Source organism: Callorhinchus milii, unplaced genomic scaffold (assembly GCF_018977255.1).
Source record: "Callorhinchus milii isolate IMCB2004 unplaced genomic scaffold, IMCB_Cmil_1.0 Scaffold51, whole genome shotgun sequence".
Lineage (NCBI taxonomy): Eukaryota > Metazoa > Chordata > Chondrichthyes > Chimaeriformes > Callorhinchidae > Callorhinchus > Callorhinchus milii.
This window is the reverse complement of record NW_024704792.1, coordinates 179,361-199,815: the sequence shown is the minus strand read 5'-3', so window position 1 is coordinate 199,815 and position 20,455 is coordinate 179,361. Positions and strand designations below refer to the sequence as shown.

At 44.0% G+C, this 20,455-nt stretch overlaps 1 long non-coding RNA gene across 2 annotated transcripts in view; it reads right to left on the bottom strand.

Moving 5' to 3' along the window:
• Nucleotides 1–17,281: 17,281 nt before the first annotated feature.
• Nucleotides 17,282–20,455, bottom strand: part of LOC103172387 — a 30,012-nt gene continuing 26,838 nt past the window's right edge. For both annotated transcript variants that reach the window (XR_006085913.1, XR_006085914.1), the window contains exon 6: nt 17,282–17,948. This is a non-coding gene — a long non-coding RNA (uncharacterized LOC103172387). The remainder of the gene's footprint in view (nt 17,949–20,455) is intronic.

Genomic DNA, 20,455 nt, shown 5'->3' with positions numbered 1-20,455 from the left:
TTATAGTAAGTTAAAATTTAATTAAAAGATTGAATGCACTTTGATGGTCATTGTATTTTGCATCGATGATTTGTTCACTCCAGATAAACATGAAAATATAACGACCGACGTTAATAGCTAAAGCTACGTTAACATGGAGTATAATTCACAAATTGCAAAACAATATATATATCGGCATTGATTGGGCAATCTCTCAATCGAGGAAATGCAAGTTGCTCTCTAAGCCCTGACTATTCCTTGGTCAGCTGGAATGACACTTCTTTGAGTGTAACAAGTCTGACGGGGGCACTTCGAAACACCTTTCCGCAAATCTGTTTGATCTGCTGGAAAGAGGGTATTTTTTCAAAATATTACCTCGAACGTTTGATTTTCTGATAGGCATCTCAAGTAGATGGCGCCACTAGAAATTTGGATATTTCTTTGTGTTTGGTTTCTATTCCATATAATTCCGGGTGAGTCGCTTCGGAAGCACAGGAATGCACAATCAAAGTTGTTCCCCGTTGCCTCCTTCAACGCCCATCAAAAGACCCACTTCTTTGACCGGGCAATTGATCACTCTCCTTCCCCCCTGTGCCCCACATTCCCGAATCCCAAACCCCAGCTCGAGTCCGAAACGTTGACTGTCAAGTGTCTTGGGATGTCCTCCCGACATGAAATGCGCTTCAGCAATCTAATGTTGTTGTTGTTGGACCCCCAGATATTATTGTCCTAACAGATATTTATTTTTTGAAACAAACAGCACTGTTTGTGCTCCAGCGTTTGTGTCCCTCGGGAATGGGTCCCACACGGTCACTTCCCGCTCACTGATGGGGCCGAGGGTTGGAGGCGGTGCCGGTGCTCAGGTTGGAGTGGGTCCCACACGGTCACTGCCCGCTCACTGATGGGGCCGAGGGTTGGAGGCGGTGCCGGTGCTCAGGTTGGAGTGGGTCCAACACGGACACTGCCCGCTCTCTGATAGGGGCGGAGGGTTGGGGGCGGTGCCGGTGCTCAGGTTGCAGTGGGTCCCACACTGTCAATGCCCGCTCTGATGGGGCCGAGGGTTGGAGGCGGTACTGGTTCTCAGAAGTGGGTCCCACAGGGTCACTGCCCGCTCACTGATGGGGCCGAGGGTTGGAGGCGGTGCCAGTGCTCAGGTTGGAGTGGGTCCCACACGGTCATTGCCCACTCATTTGTGGCGCCGAGGGTTGGAGGAGGTGACGCTGCTCAGGTTGGAGTGGGTCACACACGGTCAGTCTCCGCTCACTGATGGGGCCGAGGGTTGGAGGCGGTGCCGGTACTCAGGTTGGAGCTGAGTTTGTGACGGGAAGTGAAGGTCGGGGCGGAGTGACCTCAGCTCCACATTGTGTCGCTTTCGGGGAAAGCCGCCCGTTCCCATCGTCACTGAGCGTCCACTACACAGCCTGAGATTCAGTGTCAATACTGAGCTCCTGTAGCCACCAGACAGCACAGCAACAGCTAATGATCCTCATTGACATGAGCCACAGCATCCGAGGGGCCTGACACCCAGTGTGCGGCAGCACAAGTTGACAAACTCTGTTTATTTGTGTGTCAATCTAATCGCCTGACCCCATCTCACTGTATGTAAGAAAATGTACATTTCCCATGTCACCTTTTATAATCTATGTAATTGCACAATAAAGCTTATAGTTCAGATGACCCCATGCACATCGGGCCGCCGTCTCAAATCTGATTTACAATCCAGTGAGCTTCACATTAAATTCATCGCCCGATCAATGTGTTTACTTTTCTCTGAATTCAATAAGTATAATAATCAAAGTAAACCCAATATACGTTGAGATCAGCATCTCAGCAATCATCATTCTTCACGTACCCACCTTCAAAGTACAATCAACTAATATTCACGTATCATTATTTTGAAAGGAATTTTTTGTACAGATGGCATACAGCAAAATCGTCTGGTGGTTAGCCGGGTGTCAGAAACCCAGTACCATGCTTATAGTATGTTTGACAATACCATGCTTCCTGCAGGTGGGAATTCCTATGATCGGCATAGAATGAGTATGGTTCACCAGGAGGACGCTTTCTGTTTCATTAATGTCAGAAAGTGTTTGGACCAGGTCAGCAAGAGCCAAGATTGAGAGACCAGCACCAGAACTGCTGGAGTTTAATTGACTAACACCACAAAGCTGACAATGGGAAGCACCCTCTAATTACTTGTAATTGAAATGAATTACTTTTTATGTTGGTGCCAAATTCCCCCTTTTAAAATGGACAACCAATTCACTGCTGATCGTTGTGAGAAAATTGGTGTAGCCTTACATCAGAAATACACTCTCACAACGCCTGTCAGTTAAAAAATATCCGACGAAAGACTTGGAGAAGTTTGAAAATATAAGAACACACTATCGCAACAGATGAAATGCAATGAATCAAATCAATAGACAATTATAGTGAGGGAAAAACTTATTAAGAAACAGGTCCAGGTAAGATTAGGTCCATATCATTCTTTTTCGTTTGCCATTTGCTGAAGCTGAGTGGTTGAAGAGAAAGATTAGAAATCCATTGACAAAATTCCCACGCAGGTTCTATTCCTGCCGACTGGGAATATTCCTCCCTGTTATTACAATGGTGCCACTCTTTGTAGGAAGGTTTCCATGATATGATAACCTTTCAAAGCTACGAAGAGACAAGGCATTCTGACTAACCAGTGCGAAATGTGCCTCACTGAAAGCTTTCCTTCAAAATTGTTTTCGATCAGCAAATCAGTCGTGTCAGGTTGATGGTAAAACTTTTGAACAAATTGTTGACGCTTCGTGTCGTGAGCCGTTTTTTCTAGTTTATGTCTCATAAGAGTCATCTCCATCTCAAGGACACGATTGTGGAAGGTAAAGAGAAAGGCGGGGATAGATGAGAAATCAGCTTTCTTTACTGTTCACAGCAAGTCAGAAATGTAAACTGTAATTGTGTACAAAATAATTTTCTCTTTTACTTTTGCGGTGTTACGTCGCTCTTCGTTGGCAAAGCTTGAACATGAGCAGATATGACTGTCCACTTCATCGTGTTTTGTGTCAGATGGGATTTGAACACCAGCCTCTGACCTGGAGTCAGGAACATTATCTTTTCGCCACGAAGTCGGCAGCTTCACTCACACAAGAGGCTCTGTAGAGTTGGAGCAGGAAATGAAATCATGAGAAGGCGCATTTGGCTGAAAATTTAAATTATTGAGGAAACTTCAATGAATAAAGTTAAATCTTTACATTTGTGAAGCAGAGGCTGATCCCTGGCCCCATACATATAAATCGTTCTCGCTGTTACAACAAGTTACTTTTATACTTCGCCCATCACGTCGGTGTCGTTTCGAAGCACATATCAGCTACACTTCAGTGGATCCAAACAAAATCACGAATTTCTCTCCTATCATCAATTTTCTGTCGACGTAGATTTTCATATTTCCCTTGTTTTGATGGAGGTCAACGTGAGAAATATTAATTAATACGTGTGTCATATTACGTGGAAATTAAAGGGAATACATTCCAAATTGCATCTAAAAAAGCCTTTGATTCCGCCTTGATTTGGGTGACCTTTTAGTGCGTCTCTTCTCCAGTTTTCTATATTTATATGGTGCCCCGCACAATTGGTTATTAACAAAATGTTGCGATCTTGAAGCAAACATGAAAATACAGAGCGCCTTGACCTGGGTTCTAGGGTGTTGGTTTGATCATTAAGATCTCTGGAGTTCAAATATATACACAGAAGTCGATGTAATGATTAACATAACAGACACACCACACTTGTTGGTTTATAGTCATCTGTTCAGAAGGCACCTTGATCTCCAGTATTTGGGAAACATGTATCCAGCAACGATTAGACAAACTAAGGCTTTTCCTGTATTGAGAGAAAACAACAACTCAAAGTTGGCTCAATAGAGTTGGATCAAACGTTAAATTGAGAAGGTTTACCAGGTTAGTGATTTAGGATGAACCAATACAGTAAAGCAAGATGACATATGTTTGGAGCTGTAAAATGTTACTTCAAGACAGACATCAGGACGTGTTTCACTATGCAGAGACCAAAAAACCCTAAGAAGTAGGAGCAGGAGTAGGCCATTCGGCCCCTCGAGCCTGCCCCGACATTTAATAAGATTATGGCTGATCTAATAACCTAATTCTCCTTCATGCAAACCAATCTTTTGATCTTGGTCCATCCTAGACCTTCGCTGTGATCAAAACCAGCCTCAAGGTTTACATTCAACTTATTCTGAGTTCCAAAACGTTTGAGATGAATCCTTTTAAGACGTCCTCCGAACCAGAAAGGGCCGCATGTAAATGTACTCAGTATAAAGTTGCAGTAAAGTCCCGAAAAGGCGTGGCCAGGTGCTGAACCAGAATTTCATAAGAATACAAAGTTTGTACACTTGATGAAAACAAGAGGAAACACGTAATGTTACAACAGCCGTAATAGGTCAGTTGGAAGAGCGTGAGACTGAAGATATAAAGGTCCCTGTTTCAACATCGGATGTCGCCATGTTTTGTTCAGTTGAACTGTAGCTCACAGCCTAAGTATGCAGTCTCAAGAGAAGCTCTGACCATTCAGAATAGCTTCCTGTGTGACACTTATTTGTGTCTCTCTATGTGAATCGCGCAAGCAAAAATTGCTTATTAGGCTGTAGCTCATTGTGCAGAAGGAGCGAACAGGTTGGTAGAAATTGAGGTCACAGTGCTAGGGAGGAGAAAGACCATGAGCGTGACAAACAGGATCTTGAAGTCTGTAGCTCAGGACTTAGAGCACTCATCTTGCAATTGACCTAGCGGTTTGATTCATGTCAGGGAGAAACATTGTCAATTTCCTTACTCCAAATGCCTCTGTTTACCTGTCAGTAAGTAGAAACCCAATTGTTAGTCGATTGGTGATCGTTTTTAGGGGATTAATAATTCCTACAATTATTCATAGATTCCTAAATATTAAAACAATTTGTCTCTTCAAACCGCGACTGTTTGTGGGAGACTGCTATGATGCTAATCGATGCCGCGTTTCCTCCACAAAACATACAGTCAAGTCACTCCACAGTATACTCTGTGAAGTGGTTTGGGACATCTGGAATACGTGATAAGGCGCTATGTCAAATGCAATGAGTATTATTATATTGAACTGATCCTAAGTGTAATGGGAAGCCAGTTGAGTCAGGAGAGGATGGGGGTGATATGGATGCAGAACCTGGTGCAGCAGATGAAATGGGCTGCATAACACTAGATGATCTGCAGCTTTTGGAGGGAGGGTGTTGTGGAGGCCACCAGGAAGCTGTTTGTACAATGAAGCCTGGACGTGTTAATCGGTGGATGAGGCTCTCTGGCGCCCTCAGGTGAGATACTGTGGTGGAGCCGAGAAACGCTGTGGAGGTGGGAAAGGTGGAGTGGCTCATGATATTGTTGTGATGTATGAAGAAAAGTCGAAGCCAACATCAAGGTTCCGTATTGCTTTGTGAGGTGTGAAAAGCATCCTTGAAGGTTGATGCTGTCACAGCACATAAGAACATAAGAATTAGGAGCAGGAGTAGGCCATTTGGCCCTTTGTGCCTGCTCCGCCATTCAATAAGATCATGGCTGATCTTCTCACCTAACTCTGATTAACTGCCCTATCCCCATATCCCCTAATCCCTCTATTTTTCAAGAAGTATGGTGTCCCTGAGGGGAGCTAAGCATGGTGGCCTCGGTGACGTTCAACTGGAGAAAGTTAGCTCTCATCCAGGACTTGAGCATTACAGTGAGCACAGCAGTGGTCCTGGAATCCCACTTCCTCTCCTTTCACCTCAACCTTCATGCTTCTATCGTTCCGTGTTGCAGATCCTACCTCTCACACCATCTCTACTTTGTCTGCACCAATGGCTCCTTCCCCAACACAGCATAGTCTCGTGCAATGTTCCTCGGTGTTTCGTCCTTCGTTCTCTCTCTTCAACTTACACGAGCTACTGCTTAAACCGCAGCGTGATGTTTGTAGCAGAGTAGCATGTTGTAACGGATACCGTGAATAAATTACAGCATGTCTTATGATCTCTCCCTACCTGTTCCCACATCAGTGACTGGGCTTTTGGCCTAACTGCCTGCCCACTCTCTGTAACTGAATCCCAGAGTAAACTCAAGCCCTTCTTGAGGGGCACTTAATCAATGCAAATTGATGTTCTTATCGTTTTTGAACCTAGGACTCGCTCGCTGACACACTTCTTTCACGGTCTTTCTTAAGTTGTTCCTCATTGACCATGCTCTTGATGATATTCCTCTTCTCCAACCCCTTAGTAATCACCACCATCTCTGTTTCCAATATTATACGTTCAAGTCTGGAACTATAAACTCAGTTTAAACATTAAAAACTCTCACGCACCACCCCATATAACGGAACTATATAGATGCGCTTCGCCCACAAACATAGAGTCAGTTCCATTCACAATATATTCTGTGATGGGCATTGAGTCGTCTCGAAGATGTTAAAAGCGCTATAACAAATGCAAGATTTATTATGATCATGACTTTTATTTCTTCTTGTAATATCTGTAAAATGTTTTCAATAATATTGTACTGCTTATTGTGTACTTATTCTACTGCGATATTTATTTTTATGTATCAATTATTTACTTCACAAATACAAAATTAATCAGAGTATTCCGTGTGTAATTCTTAAGCGAATACAGTATCTTGTTTGTTCACCTGTCCGGAAGTAATTGCATTCATGATGCAATCTGAGGATTCATGGACGCTATAAGTACAGGTTTCTTTCAGGTTGACCTTAGTGTGTTCATTGAAACCTTTGAATTCAGCAACAATATGTAAAACAGAGCATGAGATTTTCAATGCTGTAGTAGCAATCTACCAACCCACTCTTGCAGCATTTGGAATTCCAGGTTAGTCTATTGGATCTCATTAATCAGCAATATTCAATACATTACTGCATTGGGTGGCAGAACATAGGAACATAGGGATCAGGAGCAGGAGTAGGCCATTTAAGTCCTCGAGCCCGCCTTGCCATTCAACAAGATCATGGCTGATCTTCTAACCTCATTCCATCTGCACGCATTATCACCATATCCCTTAATCCCTCTATCCTTTAGACATCTCTCAATCCCAGTGTTGAATATGTTCAAGGTCTGAGCACCTACAGCCTTTTCGGGTAAAAAATTCCATAAATTCACTACCATCTGAGTGAAGAAGTGTTCCCTCAAATCTGTTCGAAAAGGCTGACCTTTAATCTTAAGACTGTGAACTCTAGTTATAGGTTCTCCTACGAGGGTATACAGTCTCACACTATCTATTCTACCAAGCCCCATAAGAATCATATATGTTTCTATTAGAAATCATTTTACAAAGTGACACATCAGGGTATTCACGGGTGTAGAGTAAAAGCGGGTGATGAATATATATTGAATGACAGTACAGTATATTTTAATGTTCAGAGGAGCAAAACGACTCGAGAATGCAGCTGCATAAGTCAACGGAAGTAGCATCAGAAGTGGAAATGACTCGGGTGAAAGATTTACAAGGATTTAAAAAGATTTACAGACAATGTGCAACATGGAACAGACCACTCAGATCAACCAGTCCATGTTGTTGTTTATAATTCCCATGTGTTAGTTCTGCCTCCCGTAGCCTTCTCTTCCCCTCTCCCACAAGTGAAGATCTATCTTAATCTTGAATGCATCTAATAAAATCATTGATTCAGGCGACAACTCCCACATTCTCACCGCGTGAAGCAGTTGCTTCTGATTTCTATTTTTGATTCCATGATCGCTATCATATAATCGTATCTCCTGATGACTGACTCTCCCAAAACTGTAAGCAGCCCCAAATTGGCACAAGCTACACGAAAGAACAGATCTATCACACATCCTTGGCCAGTGACATCGTGAAAATATTTATTGATTCTTGAACAAGAAAAGTCGTCATTTGCTTAAATATAAATGCAAATTCTACCTCAGTAGCTCCAGCCTCAACTGAGGATGTGTACTCAGTTTTGGCCATCGCTTTTCAGAAAACCAGCTGAAGCTATGCAGAGTCGAGAGAAGCTTTACAAGAATCACACCAGGGGAATTATTTCATGATTTTAACTGTGTAGCAAAGTAATTGAAACGCTGGTGAACATAACACAGATTTACATTTCTAATCAAACTGTTTAAAGCAAATGAATACTTTTTTGTTCAATAATTAATACATACATTGAATATGTCCCTTTGCGCTTAAGTGATATACTGTAAACGCCGTTAACGGCATTTTGTGTGCAAAATAATAAAAACATATATCAAATAATTCAAAGACAACCTAATCGAAAATTATAAACCTTTACATTTTTATCCTAACACTTTTTGGTCATATATTACATTTTGTATTGTTATTGCTTCTCGCAGTTAATTTGGTGACCATTGGGATCCTGTCAAGAGGAAACTGCGGACTCTCCAAATACATCACTAACTACTTGGTGGCCATGGCAGTGGCTGATATCCTGGTTGTCCTTGTAGATGTTTTGTTGAGCAAAATTAACAATCTGTATTTCCCAATAAATATCTTATTCTACACTCCAGTGTTTAGTATTAAAATGTTGTTAATGTCTGTAACTCTCCACAGCTCTTTGTGGTTCACAGTTGGTTTCATTTTCGACCGTTTTTTAGCCATTTGCTGCCAAAAGTTGAAACCAAAATATTGCACTGAGAGGACGGCCACAGTTGTTATTGTAATTCTGGCTGTTTTCACCTTCTTGGTGAACATTCCTTGGTACTTTATGTTTGATCCTTATGTTGTACTTAACGATACCCCGAGGTACTGTGTCTTGAAATCAAGCTGTTATGCCTTGATAACCTGGAAAGCGTTTGAAAGGCTTCACAGTGTTGTTTCTCCAACGTTGGGTTTCGCTCTGATGTGCCTCTTCAATGCTCTGATTATAAGGCACATTATGATGGCCAGTGAAGTTCGCAGAAGGCTTCGGGGTCAAAGAAATGATCGGAAAACGATTGATCCCGAGGTAGAAAACCGAAAAAAATCCGTAATTTTACTCTTCGGCCTATCGGGCAGTTTTTTACTGTTGTGGACAACTCTTATTATACATTCGTTCAAATGGTAAGTTTGAAATTTTACTTATAGCAAAACATTTGTCAATAACACGCGGTATATTGTCCAAGAAACGGGGATCAGGCTTCAGAGGTTGAGTTCCTGTGCCAACCCTTGTATTTGTGGATTGACTCAGACTAAGTTTAGAGAGGAGTTTAAGAAAGCGTTAGTTTATCCATTTCACACCATTGCTAAGTTAATGTCGAAACATTATCAACATAAGACAAGAAAGGATTTGGCTACCCATATTGTTGATCTTCAGCAACATTGATGAATATCTCTGCAAGCAACGAAACCTTCAACGTAGGAGCAGATAACGGCTATACATTGTTTCTTCACAAATCTGGGAAATATCTTTGAAGTTTAAGTTCCTGCTCCTCAAAAACGTAAAAGTGACTGTCTCTTAACTAGTGAAATAATGCTTGATTTTGCATTCGATGGGTCTATCCTCCACAAATATATTATGAAATGGTATGAAATATGTTTATTGCTCTCCTCCAATATATGTTGAAATATGTTTTTATGGGAAGGATGGGAATTTATTTCAAAATATGTATAAATATGTTTACGTACTGGGAAAGTAATAAAATATATTGAATAATAATAATACTAATAATACTAATAACCATATCATTTGACATGTCTGATCACATGTTAGACACCTCTCATAGCGCTACACATTATATACAGTAAAGTGGGTTCGCTGTGTATTTTGTGGGCACAATGCGACAGCCAATTGAGCACAGAAATGTCCCACAATTGTGGATTGAATGAAAATTGCTTTTTTTTAAAGGTCCTTTTAGTTACAGGCGTAGGTTCCTACTTACTGCTAAGTAAACAGGCGAGTGCAGTATGGAAACTTGCCTTACATTTCTGCTTACGGGCACTTCTAAAACACAACATAACATGGGCCATTCATGAATTGCTTTTCAGTGTTTCTCAAATGTGCTCTACAAAAATGTGCAGTGTTTTTCTGGGAGGAAGAATCCATAGAGGCACATGGACAAATATATTTCCATGTCTGCTTTCGGTGCGACCATTAGGCAGAAGTTCAAGGTAGAAGAGTTCCCACCCACAGGTCGTGTTTGGCAATGTATTATGATGTTTATATTTAATTATATTTTATACACAAATTTGAATGCACATTGATGAACATTGTATTTTGCATCGACGATTTGTTCACTTTAGAATCACGTAAAAATATAACGACCGATGTTAATATCTAAACCTACAATCTGCTGGAGTATGGTTCACAAATTGCGCATCCTGATGGCCAGTAAAGTTTTCAGGAGGTATCGGGGGGTCAGCGAAATAATCAGCAAATAATTGATTCCGAGTGACAAAACCGAAAAAAAAGCGTAATTGTCCTCTTAGCTATGTCGGCCCGATTCATATGGTGGTGGACAACTTTTGTTATATATTCCTTGAAATGGAAAGTTTCCAATTTTAATTATAGCAAAACGTTTGTCAAAAACATCAACCCTTGTATTGATGGATTGACTCAGACTACGTTTAGAGAGGAGTTTAGGAAAAGGGTGATTTACACATTTCATATCATTCTAAATTAGTGCTGTAATATCATAAACCCAAGTTCCTCTCCAAGCCCTGGCTTCTCCGTGATTAGCTAGAATGATAATTTTTTGATTGAAAATAAATTTTGTCCCGGGTTACAGTCTCTAAGTATTTCCCCAGGACCGACGATAGTCTGACTGGCCTGTAATTCCCGGGTTTATCCTTATGCCACTTTTTGTACAGGGGAAAATGTTTTGGAAACGTCCAGGCCTCTGGTAACACCACGGTGTCCAAGGAGGATTGAAAGATTGTGGCCAGTGCTCCGTTATTTCCATCCTTACTACCATCAGTAACCTAGAATGCATCTCGTCCGGACAGGGTGACTTATCCAACTTGAGCAACATCAACCTTTTGAGTTATTTCCAGCTACGCCATTGCTGCCAAGCTGAGCCAATAAGAACATTGTGCATTGCAGATGTAGTCGAAACAGATAAACACTGGAAGCACTCTCACCCCTCAGTCAGAAGCTTGTTATTTTAAACCCTACACCAGGAGAAGGATTGCATATTCCCGGACATAGAATAATTAAATAATAATAATAATAGAAGTAATAATAAGGGTAATAATTACCCCTACGTTTGATATACCGCTCTATCACGTCGTTCAGATGTCTCAAAGCTCATCATAGAACGTATTGTACAGTGCAGTGAACGTGTATTTTGTGGGCCAAACCAAAGGCAGCCAATTGCACTCAGCAGTGTCCCATAAAAACTCGTGGATTGAGTCACCATATTTATGCCTACCTGTCTGGCTAATAATCTGATATTAGTCTGATTTTAATCTATTAAAATCTCAGCCACTTGAGCCACTTCAATGCAAAGTGAAGTGACATTGGCGTTGTGTGGTAGTTGGGGGGAGCGAGGGAGGAAGGGAGGTAGGGGTGTTAGAAAATAAAATCAACCAAATCTGTGAGGAAATAACGCTAATTCCTTTAACCAGATATCAGACTGTTTTATTATTATTCGTTCGTTATTCCCCAATATCGCGATGGGTCAGACCAAAGGCCGTACAATCAACAGATCTTACAACAGAATAACACCACTATAGATATCTCGAGTTCAAGAGTTCAACACTGTGTCTTTCCAGCACACAGGTTTGATTCTTCATACTTTCAGTCTTCTTGTTTACAGCTTCCAATCTTCCATCTGATATCCTCAGTCTTAGTGTTTCCAGCTCTCAGTCTTCCATCTCCGTACCCTTGTCTCCGCGACCCGGGACGGCCCCATCTCCCGTACCCTTGTCTCCGCGACCCAGGACGGCTCCATCTCCCGTATCCTTGTCTCTACGACCCGGGACGGCCCCGTACACAAAGTTATCGGAACTCTTATACCAATGTTCATCCAACATGATGCGGACATTAGATAACCTGTCGAAATCATGCCGGGTTCACGTGAACACCTCATGGGGTGTACGTGCCTCACACACACAAACACACTGTCCTTGAGATAGTCCGTTATCTCGTGTACGTGCAGGGAGTTTCAGTCCAGCTGCCCACAACACACGTAACTTAAAAGTTAACCTGTTCGCAACATCTATTATGATTCCAACATTATACAAAAAGTGTAAATTCTAACATGTTCATTTTTGTACATCTTGTATTTTTTGAACCGAAAGAGCTGTGATAGTATCAATGGTCGTTCGTCCGCTTTCAATCCAGCATAAATCAGCTTCATTCCTCCAGCTCCAGCAATTCCACTTACTGGCAAGATGTAAATATCTACCTGCAAGTACTTTGAATGCAAGAATGCTTTGAATGCATCCGGAATAAAGCAGGTAGAAAGTCGTTGAATTTCCAAGAAAAAGTAAAAGATGTTCCCATTAAGCAATGGACCAACTGATGAATACTTCGGAATATATTGGAAAGAAAGACACCGAAACCAACCAACAAAATCAATTTGCAGTATTTCTTTGTAAAGCTTTCCAGCTTAGCGTGAGCACAAGAACTAATGGTTATCTGCGGTCATGTAACTCTTGATATATTGCTGATTACATTTTAAACTCTTCTCTAAAAATCGTTGTTCCTAAATTTGTTGCTGTGTTGATCCAAGTGAAGTTTTAAAGCCATTTGTACTTGATTTAAATATCTGTTGTGGGAGAACAAGGTGCCTGTTGAGCAATCATTCCAACACCAGAGAGTGTTCAGTCTATTTCCATTCATTGGCATTAAAATATCACCTTTGAGTAACTCAGTTACTGGTGTTGTGATGACTTATCAACTCAGGACCTGCCCGTGACATTAATTGTGTCAATTAAAAGCTGTAATTTTCTTCAAAAAAGTGTAGACAGAAGTCTCAGTGGTGCAGTGGGTTACAGCGTTCTGCTGTTAACTGAAAGTTTGGTGGTTCAAGCCCACCCTGGGATGGTTCTCTTTGGTAAGAAATATAAATTTCTTTTACAATTCTTTTCTCTCACTTCAGAACTTCTGATCTTTTTAGATTGTTTCCGTTTTCTGNTTTTTTAATCGACCTATTGCTGGAACATTTAATATGATTTCCAAACCACATGTCGTAGAGTACGTTGGACTCCTTCGCAGGATATGTTGGAGCACCATTCCTGTACTTCTCTCGCTCACTTATTCTTTCCGTCTCTCTGCATTTTTGTTTCTTTGTTTCTCTCTCTTTCTCTCTCTCACTGGGACAATCTGTCTGTCTGTCTGTCTGTCCTCTCTCTCTCTCTGTGAATCTCTCTCTTTCTCTCTCTCTCTATGTAAAACTCTCTCTCACACTCTCCCTGTCTCCCTCCGTCAAGTGGTCTGGAATGACACTCCGTGTGAGGGACGCTGTATCTGTGCAATTTGTTTTTCTCTCTCTCTCTCTTCCTGTCTCTGTATCTCTGTCTCGCTATCTGTCTGTCCCGGGTGTTAAAGGTCTTCTTTTGCAATGCCGGTCGGGTAAAGAAAACGTATGTCCTCTCCCGGTGTCTCTCTCTCCCGGTTTCCAGGCCGACGATCACCCAAATTATATTGCTCGGTCCACCACAGTTGGAGGACATTACTGTGTGCAACTGGGTACCGCATTTTGCCCCCAAGACTACACTTAACAATACATTCTGTGAAGTGCTTTGAGATGTTTTGTCGACATGATAATTCTGTCCATCAAATGCAAATACAAAATATCTCTGTGTCTCTCACTTACCTCCGTGTACAGGTAAACACAGAAACGCTCCAATCTTTAAAATTATTCGGCTCTGTCTCTCGTCTGTCTCTCTCTCTCTGCCGTCACGCTCCCACTCTCTCGATCTCTCTCTCGCTGTTTCTCTCTCTCTCCCTCTCTACCTCTCGCTCGCTCTTTCCATTCTCTCTCTCTCACTCTATCTCCCTTTATTTCTCCCTCTCTATCTCAGTCTTTCTCACTCTCCTCTCCAGGATCCAGGACGTGGAACTTGGTCATTGTCCAGTCCTCAAATCATCTGTAGCCTCTCTGTTCACTAGGATCCAGGATTCGTACACAGACGTGACTCCAGCCTCCAAATCTCCTGCAGCCTCACTCCGTCCAGGGACAGGATCTTTGCGTTTGACTTAACCCCTTATCACATCTTTGAGACGTGTTAATTTGAAGGGAATATTAACCTTCAAGTACGATACGCCAATTAACTAAGAAGCTAGTTCCTGCTTTCGGCAATAAAGCAGAGTCGTGTGGGTGGAGCAATGGAATTTGCCTAAGGTTTTGCCTTTCCGAGAATCAAATCCAGATCCTCTCGCTAGTGACCAATATGTTAAAGGACTACATAATAATAAACTGGTGTAGTTACTGTGTGTGCGTTACATTCCCCGCAGCACGATCGAATTCAAGATCCTCACCCTCACCTACACGGCCATTCACGGCCTCGCTCCCTCCTACCTCTCCGACCTACTATCCCCCTACCTACCCGCCCGTACCCTCCGTTCCTCTGGCTCCGGTCTGCTCCACATCTCCCGCCCCAACCGCCCTACTATCGGTGGCCTTCAGCCTCTCAGCCCCGAGGCTCTGGAACTCTATCCCCAGTGCCTTCGCCGCCTCCTCCCTTTCCTCCTTCAAGGCCGGTCTCAAGACCTTTCTGTTTGACCTTCAGCCTTCAGCTCCCCTCTCGACTCTCTACCCCCTCCTCGACCCCTCCCTTCCCTCCCCTCACCCTAACCATTTCCCCCCATGCTCGGGTCCTGACCCAACTGTACAGCGCATTGGGACGTCCTCCCGACGTGAAAGGCGCTCAATACATGGAATATTGTTGTTGTTGTTGTTGTTTACAGTGACTGTGTGTCTTTACACTAAAAACAGGGCCCTAGTATAGAGAATTGTGTTGTATCCGGCCCAAAGGAGCCTAACGAACTGTTTGGGCATACTACACTGACCACAGGATGCCAGTGAAGTGACTGTGTCTGGTCCACCGCCCAGGGAGGTCAGGGTAGAGACTATGTGTGTTTCAATGCCAACAGGAGGCCAATGTGACATATGTCTCCGGTATACTGCCCACAGGAGGCCAGTGTAGTGACTGTATGTTAAACTGGCCACAGCAAGTCAATGTACTAACTGTGTGTGACATACTGCCCACAACAATATTGTGTAGTGACTGTGTGTAGCTGCTACACTGCCAACAGACGTCTAGTGTAGCGACTGTGGGTGCTGCCCACAGGAGGTAAGTGTACTGACTGTGCGTGTGTTGCGCTGTACAGGGGGTTAGTGTGTTAAGAGTGCGTCTCACACTGCCCACAATAGGCTCGTGTTGTGACTATGTGTTTTAAACTTGCCACAGAAAGCCAGTGTAGTTACTACGTGTGTTACACTACCGAAAAGGTCAGTGTAGTGACTCTTTGTGTTTCACCCTGCTGAAGGGAGGCTACTGTAGTGACTGTGTGTGTTCCACTGCATACAGGAGGCTTGTGTTGTGGCTGTATGTGTTTAATTACCCACAGATATCTGGTGTAGTTACCTGTGTCTGTTAGACTGCCCACAGAAAGTTAGTATATTTACTGTGTATGTTGCACTGCCCACAGAAAGGTAGTGTATTGACGGTGTGTGTGTCACACTGCTCACAGGAAGCTAGTGTAGTAACTGTGTGTATTAAACGGCTTACAGAAGGATGCGGTAATGGATGAGTGTGCTACACTGCCTCCAGTTTCCTCGCAAGCGTGAGACATTGGTTCGATTCCGTATGCTGAAACCCTGAAAAAGTTTGGTTACTCCACACGCCTGATTATAATCCTTCAAAAAAAATGGTCAATTCCATCCACAACTATTTGTGTGACACTGCTGTGCGCAATTGGCTGCCGCACACAAACATGCAGTCACTTCACGTTACACTATATTCTGGGAAGTGCTTTTAGTAGTCTAGAAGAAGTGAAAAAGCGCTTTGTCAAATACAAGGATTATAACCTTGGAATAACATTGGTGAATGCATTGAAAGATGGAAGCAGCCTCCACAATTTGAGCAACACATATGTCAGATTAAATTGCAACGGATAATAAAAATCATAATTGTTGCGCTTGAAATAGCATATTTCACGTTTTCTAGACGTCTCAACGCGCTTCACAGAATACTTGTAAAGTGAACCATGTTTTTTAGATGAAACTCGGTAGCAGATTGCGCAGTGACCCACAAACAGCTGTGGATTGAATGACAAATTTATTACTATTTTTTCTTGAGAGAATATTACCAGGCGTGTGGAGCAAGTAAACATGACCAAGGTTGAGTCCTCTATTTAAGTGGTTAAAGCACTTGCCTCGCAAGCAAGTGACGTTGGTTCGATTGCCGGGAGGTTGAAATATTGGGCAAGTTTCCTTTTTCCACACGCCAAGGTTTACTTAGCAATCACAAGGAGCTTGGCTGTTATTCGATTGACAAATTGCTTATCTGGGGATAGTAATCCTTCTAAAAAAAAATAATGATTTGGTCAATTCAATCCACAACTGCTTGTGGGACACTGATGTGCGCAGTTGGCCGCCGCATATGGCCCACAAAATGCGGCAGCCTATTGTGCACAGCAGCGTCCCACAAACGTTTCGCGCTCGCACTTCCCTACTTTACTGACCTAATAACTTCCAACATCCCCAAATGAGACGCCCACAGCCTCCGCTCAGCCTTCCAGTGCCTCCTGTTTCTCTCTGATCTCCTCGAATCCAGCATTAGTTCCCATGCATTTGGTCGCTGTAAATCGAAACTTTGGAATTCTCTACTTCCTTACTTCTGCCTCCCCCACCCCACCACCTTCCCACAACACCCACCCCCGTTTTCCTCCATACTCTCAAATGCTGCCTAAAGACTCATTGGTCAGGGTCAGGGACAAATCCAAGGCAAAGACGGTCGAAGGCCAACCGCAGCCCCGGCCCAGAATGTAAATCAATCCTGCAAACTCATTGACATACATCCTGTTTAGTTGTGTGGACCGTTCTGGCGCCCTGGAATGTCCTCCCCACGTGAAAGGCTCCCAACAAACGTAAGTTTCTTGTTGTTTGTTTTGTTGTTCACCTCCCAACCCAAATTAGGTCACCTCCCAACTCGCGCTCCTATGAATTGTTTCCAGAGTTTGCCACTGTCATGCGCTCGGATGTTTCCCACTTGAAGGGCACTACATAAATATTATTGTTGTTTAGTTTTCGAGCATCTTTCTCTCTCTCACCTTCTTGCTCAGTCTATCTATCTGTCTAACTCTCTCTCTAACACACATTATATCAAATTAGTCCGAATATCTTCTATTTTCACATATTTAATCCTTGTTAATCACGGCACATAACAAGCATCGAGAAAATCTGCCAACAGCATAAGTGTCAAACACAATTTATTGTCGCCATCATTAGCAAAAACATGACAGAGAGGGAGACGCAGTGAGCTGGGGAATGTGGTTAGAGAATACAGCTCCAGTGCGGGGTACCGAGCACAAGTGCAGACAGAGAGAGCCGGGGAATGGGGTTAGAGGAGAAATCTCCAGTGTGCGGAAAGCGAGCACAAACAGGATAGGGAAGTGAGAGATTCAGTCTCCACACATCAGCCTCCGAGGCACTTTTGCACCACAGTGACGCAAATGCTATCCTTCATGGTAATGTCGCAAAGCTTCTTCATTTTCTTCAGCTCCGAAGATTTCCAGTAGAGGATCTGGGATTGTACCGGGATTCCCATTTCCCTGGATATGGCCTTCTTCAGCTCGTAGACTCTCAGATGCATTGGAAGCTGCAGAGCCCTCTGCTTCCCTTCGCAGGTCTGCACACAGACAGTGATGTCAGGGAGAGATTTGCGGGCGCTGGAGGCCAGCGGGTCAGACACCCCAGGGTGGAGGTGAACGGCCGTCAACTTCACCGCCTCCTGAGGCTTTGGGGTTTCAGGTTGCCTCGTGTGGGCCACTCCCACCTCCTGACGCTGGGCAAGAAAACAGCTCGATAAACATGGATTCTTAACACGCATATACACGCAATACATCAAATATTATTCATAACTTCAGTAAGACTTGTGTCAGCCTGGCTCAGTGCCTGTGTGTCAGCCTGGCTCAGTGAGTGTGTGTCAGTCTGGCTCAGTGAGTGTGTGTCAGTCTGGCTCAGTGACTGTGTGTCAGCCTGGCTCAGTGACTGTGTGTCAGCCTGGCTCAGTGACTGGATGTCAGTCTGGCTCAGTGAGTGTGTGTCAGTCTGGCTCATTGACTGGATGTCAGTCTGGCTCAGTGTCTGTGTGTCAGCCTGACTCAGTGAGTGTGTGTCAGCCTGGATCAGTGACAGTGTGTCAGCCTGGCTCAGTGGCTGTGTGTCAGCTGGCTCAGTGACTGTGTGTCAGCCTGGCTCAGTGAGTGTGTGTCAGCCTGGCTCAGTGAGTGTGTGTCAGTCTGGCTCAGTGAGTGTGTGTCAGCCTGGCTCAGTTTCTCCCCAGTAAGAAGGTAGTTTGTTTAAATCGCCCAAGTACACACCTGGGCTCGGAAGCCGCGTTGTCTAAGCTGTCCAGCGCTGCTGCCAGAGACAGAGAGTTTCTCATTCTCAACAAAGTTAAAATTGTTTGACACCTCGTCCTTGCCCTGCTCAGGGCAAACGTTGTAATTGTAATCACTGCATTTGTAACACTGCTCTCGTCTTTTAGACGTCTAAAAGCGTTTCTCAGAATGTCTCTGTCTCTGGCACCAGCGCTGGACAGCTTGGACGACGCAGCTTCCGAGCCCAGGTGTGTACTGGGGCGATTCAAACAAATTACCTTCTTTCAGAACTCTGCAGCTCATGTACTGTCCCGCACCAGCCTTCGCGACCACATCACTCTCACCCTCGCTCGCCTCCACTGGCTCCCCATCCCCCAGAGGATCGAATTCAATATCCTCATCCTCACCTACAAGGCCATTCACGGCCTCGCTCCCTCCTACCTCTCCAACCTACTATCCCCCTACTTACCTGCCCGTACCCTCCGTTCCTCTGGCTCTGGTCTGCTCCACATCCCCCGCCCCAACCGCCCTACGGTCGGTGGCCTTCAGCCTCTCAGCCCCGAGGCTCTGGAACTCCATCCCCCGGTGCCTTCGCCGCTTCCTCCCTTCCCTCCTTCAAGGCCGGTCTCAAGACCTTTCTCTTTGACCTTCAGCCTTCAGCTCCGCTCTCGACTCTCTACCCCCTCCTCGCTTCGTCCCTTCACTCCCCTCACCCTGAACATTTCCCCCCCTCCTCACTCCCTCCCTCCTCTCCCCTCACCCTGACCATCTCCCCCCTCCTCACTCCCTCCCTCCTCTCCCCTCACCCTGACCATCTCCCCCCTCCTCACTCCCTCCCTCCTCTCCCCTCACCCTGACCATCTCCACCCTCCTCACTCCCTCCCTTCCCCCCCCTCACCCTGACCATTTCCCCCCAATGCTCGTATCCTGACCCAACTGTTCAGCGCCTTGGGACGTCCTCCCGACGGGAAAGGCGCTCTATAAATGGAATCTTTCTTGTTGTTAATGTACTGTAGAGAATTGACTGTATGTTTTGTGGACTAAACGCGGCAATCATTTGAATACAACAGTGTCCTACCAACAGTTATGCATTGAGTGATCAATTATTATTGTTCTGATTTTCTTGAGGGATTATGATTAGGTGTGTGGAGTAAGGAAACTTGCCCAAGGTTTCACCCTACTGGGTATCGACTCAAGGTCTCTTAATTGCGAGGCAAATGATCTAACCACTGAGCTAACCTGGACTGAATAAATAAAAATAACATGGGCTTCATGCTAAGCATCTTCCACTCCACTAACTTCAGGAAAATGCAATTGCTCTCTCCTCTTTTAGTACCTCTATCACTCTCAACATCTCTTAGTTTCTCTCTCTTTCTCCCTGTGTTTTTCGCTGTGGTACTCTTTCTCTATTTCTTCTCTCTCTCGAAATCTCTTAGTTTCTCTCTCTCAAACTGTCTCTTTCCCAGTTTCTTTCTCTCTGTGTGTCTCTCTCTCTCTCTCTCTCGCTCAAAATCTTAGTTTCTCTTTCTCTCTCGCAATCTCTCTCACCTCAATCGCTCCCTGTATCTGTCTCTCTCTTAATCTCTTTCACATTTTCTCTCGCTCTCTCTGAGATCATAATTCGCTCTCGCAGTCTCTCATTTTCTGATACATTCTGAGTCTCTGTCACTCTCTCCCGGTGTCACTCTCTCAGTCTCCCGCACATTTTCTCTCTCTCTCTACCTTTCTCTCTCGCCCCATCTCAGTCTCTTTCTCTGTCTCTCCCGCAAAACACAGTCACTACACTTTTATAATATGTTCACCCCCCCCCCCCCTCTCTCTCTGTCTCTCAGTCTGGCACGTTTCTGGTGACCTGGCTGACAAATAAATCAGCTCACTGAACTGGTATCTGCTAATTGTTTTCGTCCAGACGTCTGAAAACGCTTAACAAAATGTACCGTAGAGTGAATTGAATGCATAATTCGTGGGA